Source organism: Rhinolophus ferrumequinum, chromosome 6 (genome assembly GCF_004115265.2).
Source record: "Rhinolophus ferrumequinum isolate MPI-CBG mRhiFer1 chromosome 6, mRhiFer1_v1.p, whole genome shotgun sequence".
NCBI classification, from domain to species: Eukaryota; Metazoa; Chordata; class Mammalia; order Chiroptera; family Rhinolophidae; genus Rhinolophus; species Rhinolophus ferrumequinum.
The window spans coordinates 70675653-70692666 of NC_046289.1; the positions used below are offsets into that span (position 1 = coordinate 70675653).

Consider the following 17014-nt stretch of genomic DNA (forward strand, 5'->3'; position numbering starts at 1 on the left):
AATGGCAATTCTGCCAAGCTTTGCTGTCCCCCCCCCCCCCCGGGCCCTTCCTTGACAAAAGTCTCTAAGTCTAGTCAATATCCAGCAACCTCACCAGAGTCCATGCACATTTAATCACAATTTAACTAGTTACATTTACAACCACTATGAAAAATGATTTTGCAATTTCTTACAAAATGGCACAAAAATCAACCCTATGACCCAGCATTTCCAATCCTAGGATTTACCCAAGAGAAACAAAAACATGGCCACAAAAAGACTTGTACATAAATGTCCACAAAAGTTTTATTCATAAGCCCCAAATTGGAACTAAATCAAATGTCTATGAACAGGAGAACTGACAAATTGTGCTATCTTCATATGATAGAATTCAACAATAAAGAGAAATAGAGTACATAGAACAACATGGGTGAATGTCAAAATCATTATATCGTGTGAAAAAAGCAAGACATAAAAGAATACATACTGTATAATTCCACTTGTATGCCATGCAAAAACAGGCAAAATAATGGTGACAGATATCAAACCATGGTTCCCTAGGGAGGGGGGCGGGAAGAGGAGAAAAGCATTTCTGAAGTGATGGCAACGTTCAGCAATTTCGAAAAGTTCAGGATTTGCTGTCCCTGGACTGGCAGCTCCTGGGAATTGTTAGAAATGTCACTTCTCAAGTCCATGCCTGGACCTGCTGAATCTGCAACCCTGGGGGTGGGTGCAGCAGTCGGTGCTCTAACAAGCCATCCAGGTATTTCCCAGGTTCACTAAAGGTTGAAAACCCATTTTCTACATCTAGTCTGTAGCAGTGATTAGACGGGTGTATACAATTGTCAAAGCTCATCAAAATGTTTGCTTGGGATCTGAGTATTTTATAAAGTAAATTATGCCCTGATTTTTAAAACTTGGATATGCTTCGTGAAATGTTATCTTTAACGCAAATCTACCTCCTCCTGTTTTCCTTATCCTGGTAAAAGGCAACACAATCCACCTCGAAGCTTGAATGAAAAAATTCCCTCTTCTACTCCATTACTCTTTGCAGTCAATTACCACATCTGGTCAACTTACCTCTGAAGTGTCTCCCCGTTTCAACTCCTACCCTCCATTTCTAATCTTTCTAGTCCCAGCACCCTATTTCAAGACACCTTCATTTTTTACCTGATTTAGTAGCACAACACATATCTCTCTCCTTGTCCGATTCAGTCTCTAAATTGCCAGAGCTATTTCTCTGTCAGCTCAAAGTCTTCTTGCTGCTTTTTAAAAGTCCATAGCTTCCTTCTGTCTATCCAGAAAATAAAGTCTACACTCGCTAATGAGGCATCAAAAACCTGTAGCCACCTGGTCACAGCCCAATATATCCAGTCTCATCTCAAGCCACCGGCCCCTCGGACCTTACACTGTACCACCAGCGGCACCGTGGAGACTTTCCCAATATGCCAAGCACGTTCTTGCCTTATCCTTCGTTCAAGCTGCAAATCATCTCTCAAATGCCATCTCTCCCCCTTCCCTGCCTAACGTAATCCCAGCTACCCATTAAAATCCAGATGAAACATCACCTCTTTTGTAGACGTTCCCTATCTTCATACCCCAGGCAGAATTAATTGCTCCCTTCTCTGTGTTCACATTTTCCTACTTCAGAGAGTATATATCTATCTATGCCTCACTTTTTTTCATGCAATTTCAATATTCACATCTAGTAGTTTTAGGTAATCTCATATCACTCCCCACACTTATCACCTTTCAATAGGTTCCTATTACCTACTAGACAATGTTCAAATTCCTTAGCAGGAAGCCCAGTACAAATCTATCTTCAGGCTCCTTTGTATCTCTAACCAACTGTGTTGCCCCGAAAATAAGACCTAACCACAAAATAAGCCCTAGCATGATTTTTCAGGATGACATCCCCTGAACATAAGCCCTAATGTGCCTTTTGGAGCAAAAATTAATATAAGACCTGGTGTTATTTTCGGGGAAACATGGTAGCTCTCACCATTCCCTATAGTTTAGTCCAAGAGATAGCCCTCAAAGTCCCAAGCTCTCTGGAGTCCCCAGACTTTTTCATGTGCATCTCCCTCCGCCTAGAATACCCTTCTTCTCCCTCACCCCCTCCTTTTTCCCCATCTCCTCCTCTCATGCTCTGCTGAGAAAGCAGAGTGCTAAGAGTCAAACTACAACAAACCAATAACAGGTTATTAGGTATAAGAACCAGGAAGAAGCAACAAAGATCAGAAGCCAGGTAAACGAGTCAGAGCAAAAAAAAAAAAAAAAAAGAGGCTGAGATGGTCTTTCCCAGCACATGCTGGAGAAATGGGTAAAGCACGGTGTCTGGCCTTGAGAAGCGCAGTTTAGTGGAGAATGAACAGACATATAAACAAATTTCCATAATCCAGACTGTGTGTGACAAGAGAATACGAGAAAAGATATATATTAAATATACAAAGAGAAACATATTTAAACAAATCGAAGGCATGTCCTTGTGAGATTTAAGCAAAGATCAAAGAGATCACGAAGCACAAGATGCTGCTGAACGTGTCAGTGTGATAATGTACTAACTACTAAATTCCTATTGAACTATTTGCCCTCAGGCAAGTCATTTAACCCTTAGGAGCCTCAATTTTCTCATTATAAGAGAACTTGATCAGATGTGGAAGTTTCTTATAGCAATAAAATATTTACAAACAAAAGCAGAATCCTGGACACTGAATATATGCACTTTTACAACATAAGGGGAAAGGAGAATGACTTTTGGATATTCAGCTATACTGGAAAATGAAATCAATATATAGATGGAATTCTATATGTCACATCAGTGAAAATGACGTTGAATTTTAAAATCCTAAAAACTGCAGCTTATAATGGAGCTGCTGACACAACCTCAACCACAGTCGCAAATGCACTACCATAATCAGGTTGTTATGGCAACTAGAATACTTGGGTTAAGAAGAGGAAGACAGAGTCTGTGTGTAGCAGATTTTATTGCCACTCCCATTACAAGTATTAAGATGTTTTACATATAATCTCAAACTACATTCTTCACTTAGCACACAGTAAGTCTCTTGCTAGTGTTTTGAGATAAACAAAAAATACTAAAATGGGCTTCTTAAAATTGACTCTACTGGAGGGGTTCAAAGAGCACCCAGCCAATGTCTCATCCCAATGCAGCTTAACATCCCTCCTCTAGGAACCCCTTTATCTCTCAGTATGAAACCAGCTATTCCCCCTGCCCACCAGCTCCATTTTACCTCCTCTCCCATAACTACTTTAGTAACTATCACACTAAGAATTACATTATTCATTTATATGCCTGTCTTCCTCTCTTCATGTCAGCTGCTTGGGCACAGAATTTCTCCTTGGTCACCTTCATACATCCTAGAACAAAGCAGGTATTTTGGGTGCTAAACTGTTCAACTGAGGACTAACATATCAATTCTATCAACTAATGAATATGAAATCTCTCTACAGAGCAATATCACAATTTTTCACCTTATCAAACAGATTCCGTGTCAACCATTTCATTACTCTTATTATTCTTAAGAATTTATCTTATGAGAAAAAATTAAGAAGTAAACAGTTTGTCTCATGGAAAGACCTAGAGGCTGGGATTCCATTTCTTAGGGTTCTACTGTTCTACCACATCTCCTTATTAACCCGTTGTAAGATCTGCGTCCTTGGGGAGATGCCAGCCTCGCAGGTGCTCAGCATTCTCATCCAGAAAATGAGGCATCGGGACTATCTGAGAAGAGCCCTTCCTGCCTATGAGGCAGCGTGACCAAGTATTGTTTCTTTTTTTATTGGGGAATATTGGGGGGCAGTGTGTTTCCCCAGGGCCCATCAGCTCCAAGTCGTCCTTCAATCTAGTTGTGGAGGGCGCAGCTCAGCAACATGTCCAGTCGCCGGCAACCCTGTGGTTCCGAGCTCGTGCTCTCACCAACTGAGCCATCCAGCCTCCCCAAGGAATTTTTTTTAATTAACGAATTTGAACATGTCAAAGTCTTTAAAGAAATTTTTCTCAACCAGGTTGAGGCATGGGGGGCGTGGAGGAGTAACACCACATACATTCCTAGAGTGTTGTTTTTTTTCCAAGCCATACCCCATACAGGAAGATTGATTTATCAACTCCTTTCCTATTACCCTGGAACACCTCACCTGCAAGGAGAGAGGTTACGATGAGTATGTGTTGCATGTAAATAGTGGAAGAAAAAAACAGTTTAAGAACCATCATTTAAAACACAGAAAAAGGCCAATTTGCTAGGATAAGATACAGGAGTACGTTGATTCTCATATATGATTGTACAGTATTCTTTCACTTGCCTCAAGTATTTGAGGAGGAAACAATTACCAGATCCACAGCCCATCTTGGTCAATATTCTCTCTTGATCGTCCCCTTCCCAAAGCTGCTCCTCACCCAGCTACTCCAATTTCAGCAAATAGCATCTCCATCCAGTTACTCCAGACACTAGAATCATTCTCAACACTTCACTCTCCATCATCCGCAGACACACAACTCATTAGCAAGTTCTATCTCCCATGCTCCAAAACACTCCTTTAATCTACTTCTTTCCTTTTCTATTATTACCTTAGTCTAAGGAACTGTTAAGGACTAAAGGTCTGTGTGCCCCTACAATTCATACTGTGTTTCCCCGAAAATAAGACCTAGCTGGACAATCAGCTCTAACGCATCTCTTGGAGCAAAAATTAATATAAGACCTAGTCTTATTTTACTATAAGACTGGATATAATATAATATAATACATAATATAATATAATATATATAAAAGACTGGGTCTTATATTAATTTTTGCTCCCAAAGACGCATTAGAGCTGATTGTGCAGCTAGGTCTTATTTTCGGGGAAACACGGTACATTGAAGCCCTAACCTCCCCCACCACAACCACCACAACCACCACAACCACCACCGCGTGATATTAGGAGGTGGGGTCTTTGGGAGGCACTTGGGTCCAGATGAGGCCATGAGAATGGATCCCCCATGATGGGATTAGCGCCCTTATAAGAAAAGGAAGAGACAGGAGAGTTTCCTCTCTGCCATGTGAGGACACAGCACGAAGGCAGCCATCTGCAAGGCAGGAAGAGGGCCCTCACCAGAACCCAACCATACTGGCACCCTGAATTCAGACTTCCCAGCCTCCAGGCCTGTGAGAAACAAATGCCTATTGATTAAGCCACCCAGTCTGTGGACTAAGATAAAAACTGTCATACTTTGCTTATATCATCACAACAATCTCCTTACTGGTCTACCAATTTCTTAATTTCTTACCATGCCACACAAGATTCAGAGAGATCTTTTAAAAACAGCAAATAATGTTTAAGGCGTGTCCCTGCTTAAAACCTTCCTGTAACTTCTCTCTCATTTACTGAATATCTTCACACAGTTATTATTTTCACTTCTTCATGCCCACCCTAAAATGAATATACCATTTCTCACTCATAGAACTCTACCCTAGAATTTATCCTAATGGCTTTATATATTACTCCCTACTCTGGGGGCTTTCCTCTGACCTCTATCTTTCAAGTAATTTATAAAAATGTTAAATAAAAGGTGAAGGGGGATAAGAGGTTCAAACTTCCAGGTATAAAACAAATAAGTATGGGGATGTAATGTACAGCATGGGGAATATAGTCAATAATATTGTGATAGCATAGTATAGTGTCAGATGGTTGCTGGACTTACCAGGGTGATCACTTCTTTAGGTACATAAATGTTAAATAACTATGGTGCATACCTGAAACTAATGTACGAATACTTTAATAAATAAAAAAATCTCTTTAAAAAAGTTAAATGAAAATTGTCTCTACTACTAACGGGTCTCCGAAACTCCTGCATTCTAAAAACTGATGTCTATTCCTATAGTTCTCTTGCTGGCTCAGAGAATCACCCATTCACTTAAAGGTCCCCAGGGTTATTTATATATTTAGCTATTTAACAAAGGTTTTAAATAGACTTTGTTAACCTCAGAATAAAAATTCCTTTCACAGTGAGAGGCAACAAGCATTTATTTGAGATCAATAAGAATAGCTATTGGGGACCCACTGGTTCAGACAGAAGCCCAAATAGAGTTCCGATTAGGAGACAAAGGCAATAGATATTTATGAGAATTGCATCAGAACAGTTGTAGCAGAAGGATGGCTTTTCTATTGGTACAGATAATATAACATAGTGATGTTAATTCTAAACAAAGTTTTTAATTTTCATTCCAGTAGTCATAATATTTGCTTTCTTTGTTATCTTTGCAACAGCTCTTTGGGGTATAATGTTGCTTTAGTGTCAGTTCAAAGGTTGTTTTGCCCTGTTTTAACATTCCAAAGATTTGCATTATAAGATGTGCAAAGCAGTTCCTCTGGCATGGCAGCTCTGGCTCCATTTTAAAGTGGCTCTAAATTTATTATTTTTTGACAACTTCAAGGTATAAACTTTGTCAAAATATTTTTTTTAAATCTAAAACATAACCCACTTGCTTCTATTCATCTATATAGTTAGTTATTTCTGAAACCAAGCTCCCTTTCCTTCAATAATTGTTCACCTAAGTATTCAAGGATGCTATGCTTTTAAAAACAGATCTACCATCCAGAAGGTCACTAATCGATTATTTTCAGAATTCCCGCTGGAACTTTTATTACAGACTAACAAATTGCCAGCCTTTCTATATCATCACTGTTTATGTTGAAATATTTTGTTTAATGCTTTCTCAATTTCACCCTTAACTTCTTTTAAAATTCAAAATTGCCATTTAGTTCAAAATATTTATCCACATAAACATTCTTATGAAGTCGTGTAATCATTACGCTGATAATAACTGAGTCAAAATTTTGGCCTTCCCAATATGGAATAGATACCACTAACGATAACTCCAGTTATACAGTCTGGATTAAAAAAAGAAAAAGAACACTAAAACTCAGTGTATAAAGGGACTGGTTGGACTAAATTATCTCTGAAGTCCCTTCCAGCATTAAAATTAAATTAAGTTCCACAATAATAGTGACAACTGCTGACATTCATTGAGCACTTGCCCTCTATGTCTCAGGCGCTGTGCTCGGTATTTTTCATGGATCACTCAGAATAAGTCCACAAGCATGTTACTACTTCTCTATTTAAACAACCTTAACATACAAGAAATGCAACTGGGGCATAGACCTTTTCTTTAAAAATTTCTCTCATACAAAGCAAAGTGGAAATGAAAGGTCCTACGTGGTAGGGTTTGCCTTGTTCCCCAGCACTGGAAGAGGCTGACTCGTATGCAGTGCTTCCCTAAAGATTAGACGCCTAGAGCTGCTGAGAAGAGCATCAGAAAGCAAAAACCAGCGTCTAGCCAAATAATCTTACTTGCCTAGAGAACGGCTCCTTGCCAGCCTGATGAAGGTGCAGCGTCAGGCTCATCCTGAAAGCAGCAGTGGCCTCACTATAGATAACGAGCTACAGAAAAGTTCAAGAGTGCTAGTGGAGCTTCGATAAACCAAGTAATTGGGGTCTCAAAGGATGTGAGATGGCCATGCCTAAGAAGCAGATTTGTGGCCATGTGCTCACACTTTAGTGACCCCGATAGACTGCAGGGATTTTAGGGGCAAAGACCTTACCTTTTTTTTTTTTTTTAACCTACCCCCAGGACATAGCATAGTCTAGGACCTGGAACATAAAAGAACTTAATAAATATTTAAGGAGAAATGCTGGTAACTGATCTCCTGGAGAATGTTGATCTATTCCCCTCAGTAGGGTGTGCCTGTAAAATCAGAGCTTTCTAAAGTGTGGTCTGGAGACCTCTAGTGGAAGTCTGCACTTCACTGAGAAGTCAAAACCTGGAGAAGGGCAGATTAGAAAGGGCCAAACACCAGGACACAGGTTAAGGCCAGAGATGAGGGAAACAAGTGAGTGCTATGATAGAGTAATGAGCTAAAGAAGTTTAAAAATGAAACATAAAACAAGTCCAAATAAGACAAAAATGCAGTCTTTATCTGATACATACGAAGGAAGCACTTGTTGCCTAAATTTTATTGTAAAGTACAACAAATCTAGTTCATAATCCTCTCATAGCACCACACTTAAAATTTTTTTAATTTAACATGAATGACTAGTTTTCTAAAATACATCGCTATCTGAGAAATTATAAAAGTATAAAATGAACAATTTTAGATAGAAAAAATAAATCACCCCTTTATAAATTCTAAGCACGGAAGCTAGGAGGAAAGCAGTCCTATGTTAAATTCACTGTCTTCTTCTCAAAGAGTCAACTCGTAGGGTCATCTGCCAGTCACCTGCAGTCTCAGAGAAACCGCAGATCTCATTTTGGTCGAGTGTTGGTTATACTGGAAAGACAGCATTCTCAAAATCATACTGAGTCTCACACTTAAAGAACGAGTCTCCATGATCTTTTTTTTCAGTAGGGAATCCTACTCGATTCATACCACAGTTCAAGGTCTTACTAGCCAGGTCAACTTGAGCAAGTTACTTAACCTCCCTGTATCTCACTTTCCTCCTTTATAAAATAGAAATGATAGTCTCTCCTTAAAACTATGAAAAATACATGCATTATACTTTCAAAGAACGTAAAGTAGTGTTACGTACCAAGTAAGGAATCAAGTATTTCTTAATTACTACAATTAATGAGTTCAAATTATCTAGAATGACCGAAGTAAGCCAACAAAGATTTGATGTCTTTAACAAGAGCAACAAAGAAGCATATGTATTTTAGAAAGAGCTTTCATGATTCTACAATACTCTCTTAAATGCAACATTTTTCTTGGTATGTTAACTGAAAAATCATCACACTTAATTGAGAATATAAATATTTAAAATGCCCTAAAAATAAGTAGTTGCCACAGAAGAAATCCTTAACCACAAACTCTACTCACTTAAGAACTAAAGAACAGAAAGAGGGGACTATTTTTTATTTATAAAAGAAGTTATAATTTTGCAAAGACTCAAAAACAGCTGAGAGCATATGGACGAAATGTTCTTACAAGACAGAGCTTTGAGGGGGGGGAAATCATTTATATTATCATACATAAAATTCTTTAAAAATCTATAAAGCCCATGAAACTTCTGAAGCTATATGGTCAACTGTATAGTGGAAACGGCAAGTTCAAATTAAATATGAGACTAATGGGAGTTGCACAATAGGAGACAGCATTGAAACATCTGAACAACAGAAAACTGTGCTCTCTTATATGCATCAAAGAGAACACAAACTCCATTTCCCTCGGACTTTCTCTCCTCTCCTCATATGGGAGGGGGTGGGTAGGCAGACAAGCCATCCACCCAACTTGCCACTAGATCAATTAGATTGCTGAACAATGTTATTCACAGAAACAACCCCTTCCCTCAAAGCATGAAGTCCATCCTATAGCAAGTAAAAATAACTGTAGCTTTCTGAAAATAAGATCAATGTGAGGGATACCAAGAAAAAAATCTTGGAAGAAAGTGTTTCTCACAATGGCAGAAGTCACCTATGTTTGGTTGCAAACTCTACAGGTGCTTGGATCAATGTTTTTCTATTAATTCAGTGTATAGCTAGTGCACTGGGAGATAATAATTTGAAATAGAGTGAGGACTTGCACCAAAATACAGTCACAATCTATTATTCTAATTCCCTCTATAACCACTCTGTCACCAACCATACAATGGTCTCTCGTAGAACCTGGACATTTGCAAATTACTTACCTCATGCTGAAAAAAATTACAGAGACAACTTAGAAAAAGCAGCATTTTGGCTCACCTTTTTCTATTCAGTTTTTTCTGAATATAATGGTCACAATAACTACTTACTGAGCTTTCAACAAAGCACATATGTAGGTAAGAAACACATATGTATACTCCTTGTTCAGTAAGATTTAAGGGACAACATACAATGTGAGAACATAGAAAGTGCGACATAAAGCTACCACTCATGCCATACATGACATGTGACAGGAGGGCAGTATTCGCTATCCCTCCACAGAAACGGGAGCATGGTCCTCAGGAGTGGATTTGGGACTGGGTAGATTTTCCATCTATGCCCTTTTAATGGCTCCCCATATTTCACCTCCCCTAATCTATTTCATCTAGTCAACTTGGAAGGCGGAAGGGGTTGGGAGAAGAAACAGAGAGAATCTGCATGAGAATGAATTTCAACAGGGGAGAGTACAGCACACAAGTTATTTCAGGACCTCATGTTACTGCATTCCTGGAAAACTTTAGAGAGCCAAATGTTCTGCTTTTTCAGAAAGGAGCTGGGGATTCCAATCTTATAGGAAAATAAAAATTCATAGGAAAAGAAAACTCTGATATTATTGGGGAAAAAATATAATGATTAATATAATACATAGATATTATATAATTATGTGTAATTATATTAGTCATTGGTCTTCATGAACACAATGGTTCCATTTGATTTTTACTTCTCTCTTTTTCACATCTTCACAGAACTCTAAGTCACATTCCAATGTTGAAAAATGACTTAATAATCATTGGCTTAAATTAAAACTTGGAGTATTTATAATAGGACTGTTCTGTTTTTGATGAGGTAAACAAGCAAGATGGTCTTTCTTCAAACAATAAAGTAGAAATGACTCTGGAATGTATTTGATTGAATTTGCCCAGCCCAAAAGTTAGCCTCAATATCTTGGGGTGGAATCTTGAACTATGTATTCCAGAACAAGTCAAGAAAAACTTATAGAAAATCATGAACCTAACCAATGACTACCCGTTACCATATAAAATCACATTTTTTTTTGATATCATGAATAATGTTATCTGGAAAAAAGTTCAAGAAAATATTCTAGAGATATGTTCTCTCATGTAGACAGTCATATTATAAATGTGTGTAGAAGACTACTATGAAACTAAATTTTACGTCTTTCTCATATGTGATCATCTAAGCCAATGTTTAAAATTCAAAGGCCTAAAAACTAAATATAAAGTGTAGACTTTGTCTAGATTCCAATTTGAAAAACAAAACTACTGTAATGAGATAGTTTCTGAGGCATGAGAAATTTGAAATAGACTAGATATTATATGACCCCAAAGAACTATTAACAATTAACCCCACTGTTAATTGTTAAATTTAATTATTGTTATTGTTAGGTGTGATAATGGCATAGTGGTCATATGGGAAAGTGTCCATATTTTTTAAATATACATGTATGTGGGGTTGAAATTAGATTTACTTTAAAATATTTCAGCTAAGGAAAAAAACTAAATGAAGCTAATATTGGCAAAATCTTGGTAATTAATGAATCTGGGTAACGGGTTTATAGCAGGCCATATATTATATTCCCATAGTTTTGCATAAGTTTGAAGTTTTTCATAATAACTTTTTAAAACATTTATAAGCATTCTATTGTCCAGAAACACTCCTAAAATGACCCTATGGATAAGTAGAAAAACCATCTTGTGATATTTAAAAAATGAAGTACAAAAATTATGAAGTTTACATTTTTAGATCTATTCTTTTACACAGCAACTCAGAATTCCATCTAATTTAAGAACATTTTAAAGTGAAGACCCTACTAAAATTTTGTACCAGGTGATGATTCATAATGCTTTATTCCAAAGCAACAAAATGCATGGGCCCAAAAGATTGTAAAAACAGGTGTGCATTTCATAAAAAGCAGCCTTTTTCCTTCTATAATTTTTTAAAACTCACAATATACTTTTCTATCTCAAAGATTTTTTAAAAAAATTATTTCCCCTCTTTAGGAAAAAACTATCATCAGAAAAGAGCTCAGCAAAATTTCTGCAAATGCTGCATAGGTAAAATACAGAGTACTTTCTTTCAGCCAAAAGAACTAACAGGAAAATGAAAATTATCAAATGCATTTTGGAACCTTATTCCAGCTAACTGTGCTCAGCTCTCTTTTTCCTCCCAAGACACGTCACTTAACTGTCTGCCAAAACAACTCTAGCCCATTCTACCTGATCACATTCCAGAGCTGCAGCTTTCCTGGATTCACTTCTCAATGACAAGCTGCTCAGAGAGCACCTATCAAACCAAATGTGTTCATCCGCTGCTTCCTTTTCCCTTTCAGGGCATACTGCTGTCCATCAGGAGAAGTAATTAATGGGTTTATTATGTATGAAAGCGTCATCCCATCAGTGTGCTGTCTGATTTGAATAGCTCAGAGCTGCTCTTCATTCATGCCAAGTATGCTCACTGTCCGGAGATATTGTAAAGCTGTACTTCTTTGGGGATTTTTCCCTCTCTATTCAATAACAGTGTACCAGAACTATGTTACAGAAGCACCAGGAGGACAGAAGAAGAAATCCCTTCATCCTCTACAGAAAGGAAGCTAACGGACTGAAAAGTTGGTAAAGGGAAGAAAAACAAGGAAAGCAAGAGAGTGCAAGAGAACATCCATGCTTGTAGTCCAGATAATTTCTAAAGCAACTTGATTCGGGAGCTTGTATAATTCTGAAACATGGACAGAACTTTTCCAGAAGGTAAAACATCTATAGGAAGAATCAGGATTTCTCATTGCTGAGACATTCAATGAATTTTTAATAAGTTCTGAATACTCAAGTTGTCCGTGGTCAGATCAACAGCTAGTACCAGAAAAAGGCAAAATTCACCCTCTATTTCTATAATCCTATCCAAATGGAATCTTCATCTGTTGCATGCTGTCCTAACTAATGCTATAGGATCACCAGGAATACAGCTATAGAGACACTGCAAGAAATTACAGTGCTGAAAACACGACAGGAAGTAGAGAAGGCATTTCAGGTATCGAAGCTTAATATTTCCAACCGGAGTTCAAATTACTGAGCTTCAAACAAACCACTGCCAGGTAAGATTTAATTTTATAACATTAATTTATATCTTGACTACTGAAACTAAACCTGCTGATGCTGTGAATGAGCCAGCAGATTGGAATTATATGCAATCCTTCCTTCAGTGTTATGCAGATTGATTTAAGACTTCTGAGGTAAACACTTGTTTTCACTTATACTACATAAACTAACCATTCCTAACGAGATAATAAAACACCGAAATAATCCAATTCAATTTTCAATAGATGTGTCCCATCTTTGTCTTCATTTTTAAATTCCCAATTTTGTTTTGTTTAATAGCTTGAAAAAAATGCATGGAGGGAGCCCTGAATGGGGCGGAGAGCCATGCACAGATGCTATTTACCGAACATGTTCAAATGAATCTTGTTTCCCAGGGTAATTGGTAAAACAGAAAAATTAATGCATTTTTAATATTATTTCTATTAACTCAAAAGAACAAAGCTCAGTGACTGATTTTTATCGTGACCAAGAAATAGCAAGCTGTGATGTCACTCTCATTCACACTAAAGAAAAACAATCTCTAGTAAACCAGGATATAACACTTCAGTAGAATGGGGTTAATTTACCCTAAAGGTACTGGAGGTGTTTGCATAACAGTCTAAGTGAGGACACTTTTCTGATTTAACAATAGAATAAAAAGATGCTTGGTATTTTAACATCTCAAAAGCTTTAACTCAGATCAATGGTAAAAGGCAAAAAACTACTGAAGCCATCAAAAAATTCTGAAGACTACAGTGCCTTTTAGAAATTCCCTAGAAATCACCCCATAAAGAGACTTCTAGAGCGACTATCCTTTTATATATACATATACACATATAGAAAGGACTGTCAGAATTTTAATTCCCTACATAGATTTTTAGCCAAAATTCAACCATATTAGTTTTCATATAAGTCAATAGGAAAAGTTTAAAGCTTAATCTTTTTATGAGAAGCCTTACAACAATATATTTTTGTTATCTCAGAAGACAAGAGATAAGGGAAACAAAAGCAAATCACACCTAACTATAGAGATCTGACAATACAAGGAAATTTATCAGAAGTAATTATTCAGTACTTGTGTAAAAAAAAAAGTTAAATTTGAAATTATACGCTTCCATTTCACTGAATTCTTTCCTTTTTTCAAATTTTAATAGAGTGAATTACATGATCCCATCACTCTTTTCAAAAGTCTATAAATAACCTTAAATATCATAAGACTTTTGCATCTGAAGTCATTACAGAAAGTCACCATTTTCCAGAACCAAAGGAAAGCAGCAATTTAAAAACAAGCAGTGACAGTGTCACGTGCCAATTCATTGCAGAGAAAAATATTTATTTATTAAGAAATCTCAAAATACTTACTTTGTATACCAGTCCTAACTAAAAGTGAAGTATTATTTTTACCTACGTTGAGTCTTACCTGAACCCTTACGGACTCCTTTTTCCTTTTCTTCCTTATTATGATATATTTTGCAAACTGACAGGCTTTGAAAAGTTGTGTATATTTTGTAAGTGAAAATATTAGTCAATGTTTCAACTCATAATTAAAGGATTTAACTTTGACAAAAATAGGAGATTGATAATATTATGTTCAATTTGCTTCCAATAAATAGAATTGAAGGAGGTATAAAATTCTTTCCCTGAAGTCTTCTGGATTTTATTTCTTCATTGTAATGTACACAGGAACTCATATCCCACCAGGCTGGGGACTTTGCTTCTATGACTTATCTCGTAATGACAATGGATGGGCAAACAGATACCACCCTCCTCCCCTTTAGCCCTGGTCAGCATCAATCCCAAAGAATCTTCATTTTCTTTCCTATCTAAATCAAGGTTTTCCTCTGTCATAATCCATTCTGAATAATGATTATTGAAGTTTAAACAGAAGCTTTCAAGAAAAAACAACTCTCCAGTAATTTGGAATAATCTACATTTTCCTCTTTATTTTAGTAAACAAGTGAATAAAAAATATTAGCTAATTTTATCAATTAGCTAAATTTTATCAATTAGCTAACTTTAGCAATGATGTGTTAAAAAGCTGAAAATTGCTTCAACTTTAGCATCTCATGGGTATAAATGGATAAGGAATTTTAGGCTAGTACTTGAAGATTTGGTTTATGGGAGTTCTGTCCTCGTGTTGATTGATTTAACAATTAAAAAGATTTTGAACATTCAATGCCTTCCCCAACTGTTTCTATAATTTAAAATGTATTTTATGCATATTTATAATACTTTTATATAAGTAATAGGAGTGTGTATCATTGGTTTCCTTCATTAAAATGGAGCAAATAATTTGGCTACAATATGTTTGCAGTGATATTACTATATCCTTAGTAATTTAAATCATCCAAAAGCTATAAACTTTTTATTTAAACCATGACAAAATAAAAGTAGGTATATAGATGAAAATAAAATAAAACCATTTTAGTGTCTTTGTTGACTTTCTTTTAGATTCTTATGTCATCTTTGTCTGAAATAGCAGGAAATAGTTTTGTATATAAAATTAGAAATATACATAAAATACATGTTTAAGTGTTAACATTTAATTTAAAGGGACTGACATTACATATTATATTGAAATCGATAAATAAATATTTACTGATATCTGCATTATTGTCACTTTCAAATTTTTCCTTAGAATTTTTGAAAAAATGTCTTTCATCCCATTATAATGGGAAAGATTTTCAAGCTTAATTCAACAGGGTATTTCAACTATCCAGTATATTTGTCCCTTATTATGGTTAATTTATTTGCATGACGTGACCAAATTTGAATAAGGATCGTGGTTCATCATAGAGATTCATCTCCTCTCCAGCTTCTTCCTGCTGAGAGAGAATAATCTTTGGTTTTTGACATTACAATCTGTAGCTGGGGAAGCGGTGTGATATCAAACAGATGATTATATCCTTTCAGTGGGAACTAGCTGCAAAAGAGATGTGAGAGCGGATCATTTCAAGTCACATCAGAGAGACACTAAATAGACGAATGAGAGGAGCCGAATTAGAGAAAGATGCTTTCATTGCATTTGTCACTCTTACAGCACCACTACTAAAAATAAAAATACCCTTTCACAGTTTACTTCATTAATAATTTAAAAGACAATCTAAACATCATGTTAATATAATTCACAGATGATGATAAAATGGGAGTGAGGAAAATACCAGCAAGTAACCCAACAACAATGGAAGAGGAATCTCTAGGGCTGAGGAACAAGTGCACAGTTCACTCTGGTTCAAATACAAATACTGATGCCACGCAGGAAATTCAGAAAATTATCAGTACGCGCAAAATGAGACAGAATTCCTCTGAGAAAGAGACTCTTAAATACAGATTATAAAGTGATCCCATGACATAGATTAATTAGTATGTGGCACAAATGGTAGTATTGTAACACAAAGGTGGGGCGGGGACAGGTGAACATCCTTTTAAGACTACGAATTCAAAAAAGAAGAGGAATCTCTCTAATAAGCCCAACTACTGTGTTCTATGAACGTCTTCAACAAAAATTTACAAAAAATAAAAGTAATTTGGGAGTTAGAGCGCAACAAAAGAGACAAAATGACTGCTCCTCTTACAAACATACACATATATAGACCATCTCTCCTCTTTTATACAGCTCCAGCTGCAAAGGACAAAGCAGAACAACCAATCCTTCCACGCTGAACACAGGTGCAGTTTATTCTTTGATTAGTCACAATAGCCTCGATTCAAAACATCAGTCATTTGTATCTTACCCTCCTAGACTCTGAGCCTATGTAGATTATGTGTGAAAAACTAACTCCATGAATAAATACAAGCCAAGCTGAAATCTTGCTACCCATAATTACACAGTTTGCTTGAAACAATGGTATGTGAGAGTATTTTTAAAGCATTTTTCCAGTCCTATGTACTGGTTAATTACTTTATTGTTCAACAGTTGTTTGAAGATCTTGCCATCCTCCATTTTTCACATGGTATTGGAGGTATGAGTGAAATAATTCAAGAATTCAGACCAATCAGAAAACATAACCACGAATATAGACCCATAGTTTGATGTCACACTGTTCAGAACTGCAAGAGCTTCCTATTTACTGACTATCATTGTATGAATGTATAAACATGCTCCTTTGAGTAGCAAAAGTCAAAGACAGTTTTCAGTTCAGTTATACCAATTAAAATCTTTAGCTGTTTACAGAATTTTCTTGGTGTAATAATCTAAATATGCTGGTGGATGCATAATGAAATCTAAATCGGGCTTAGTAGTACATAACATGGTGCTACTCTAATATT

The 17014-nt window shown here is 36.4% G+C and overlaps 2 protein-coding genes across 3 annotated transcripts in view; one reads left to right on the top strand and one right to left on the bottom strand.

The window, feature by feature from the left end:
* AVEN (apoptosis and caspase activation inhibitor) overlaps nt 1-17014 on the bottom strand; it is a 141945-nt gene that overhangs the window by 75717 nt on the left and 49214 nt on the right. The window lies entirely within an intron of this gene.
* Nucleotides 11923-17014, top strand: part of CHRM5 (cholinergic receptor muscarinic 5) — a 70536-nt gene continuing 65444 nt past the window's right edge. For both annotated transcript variants that reach the window (XM_033107693.1, XM_033107695.1), the window contains exon 1: nt 11923-12762. The gene's annotated coding sequence lies outside the window, so the exon portion shown is untranslated. The remainder of the gene's footprint in view (nt 12763-17014) is intronic.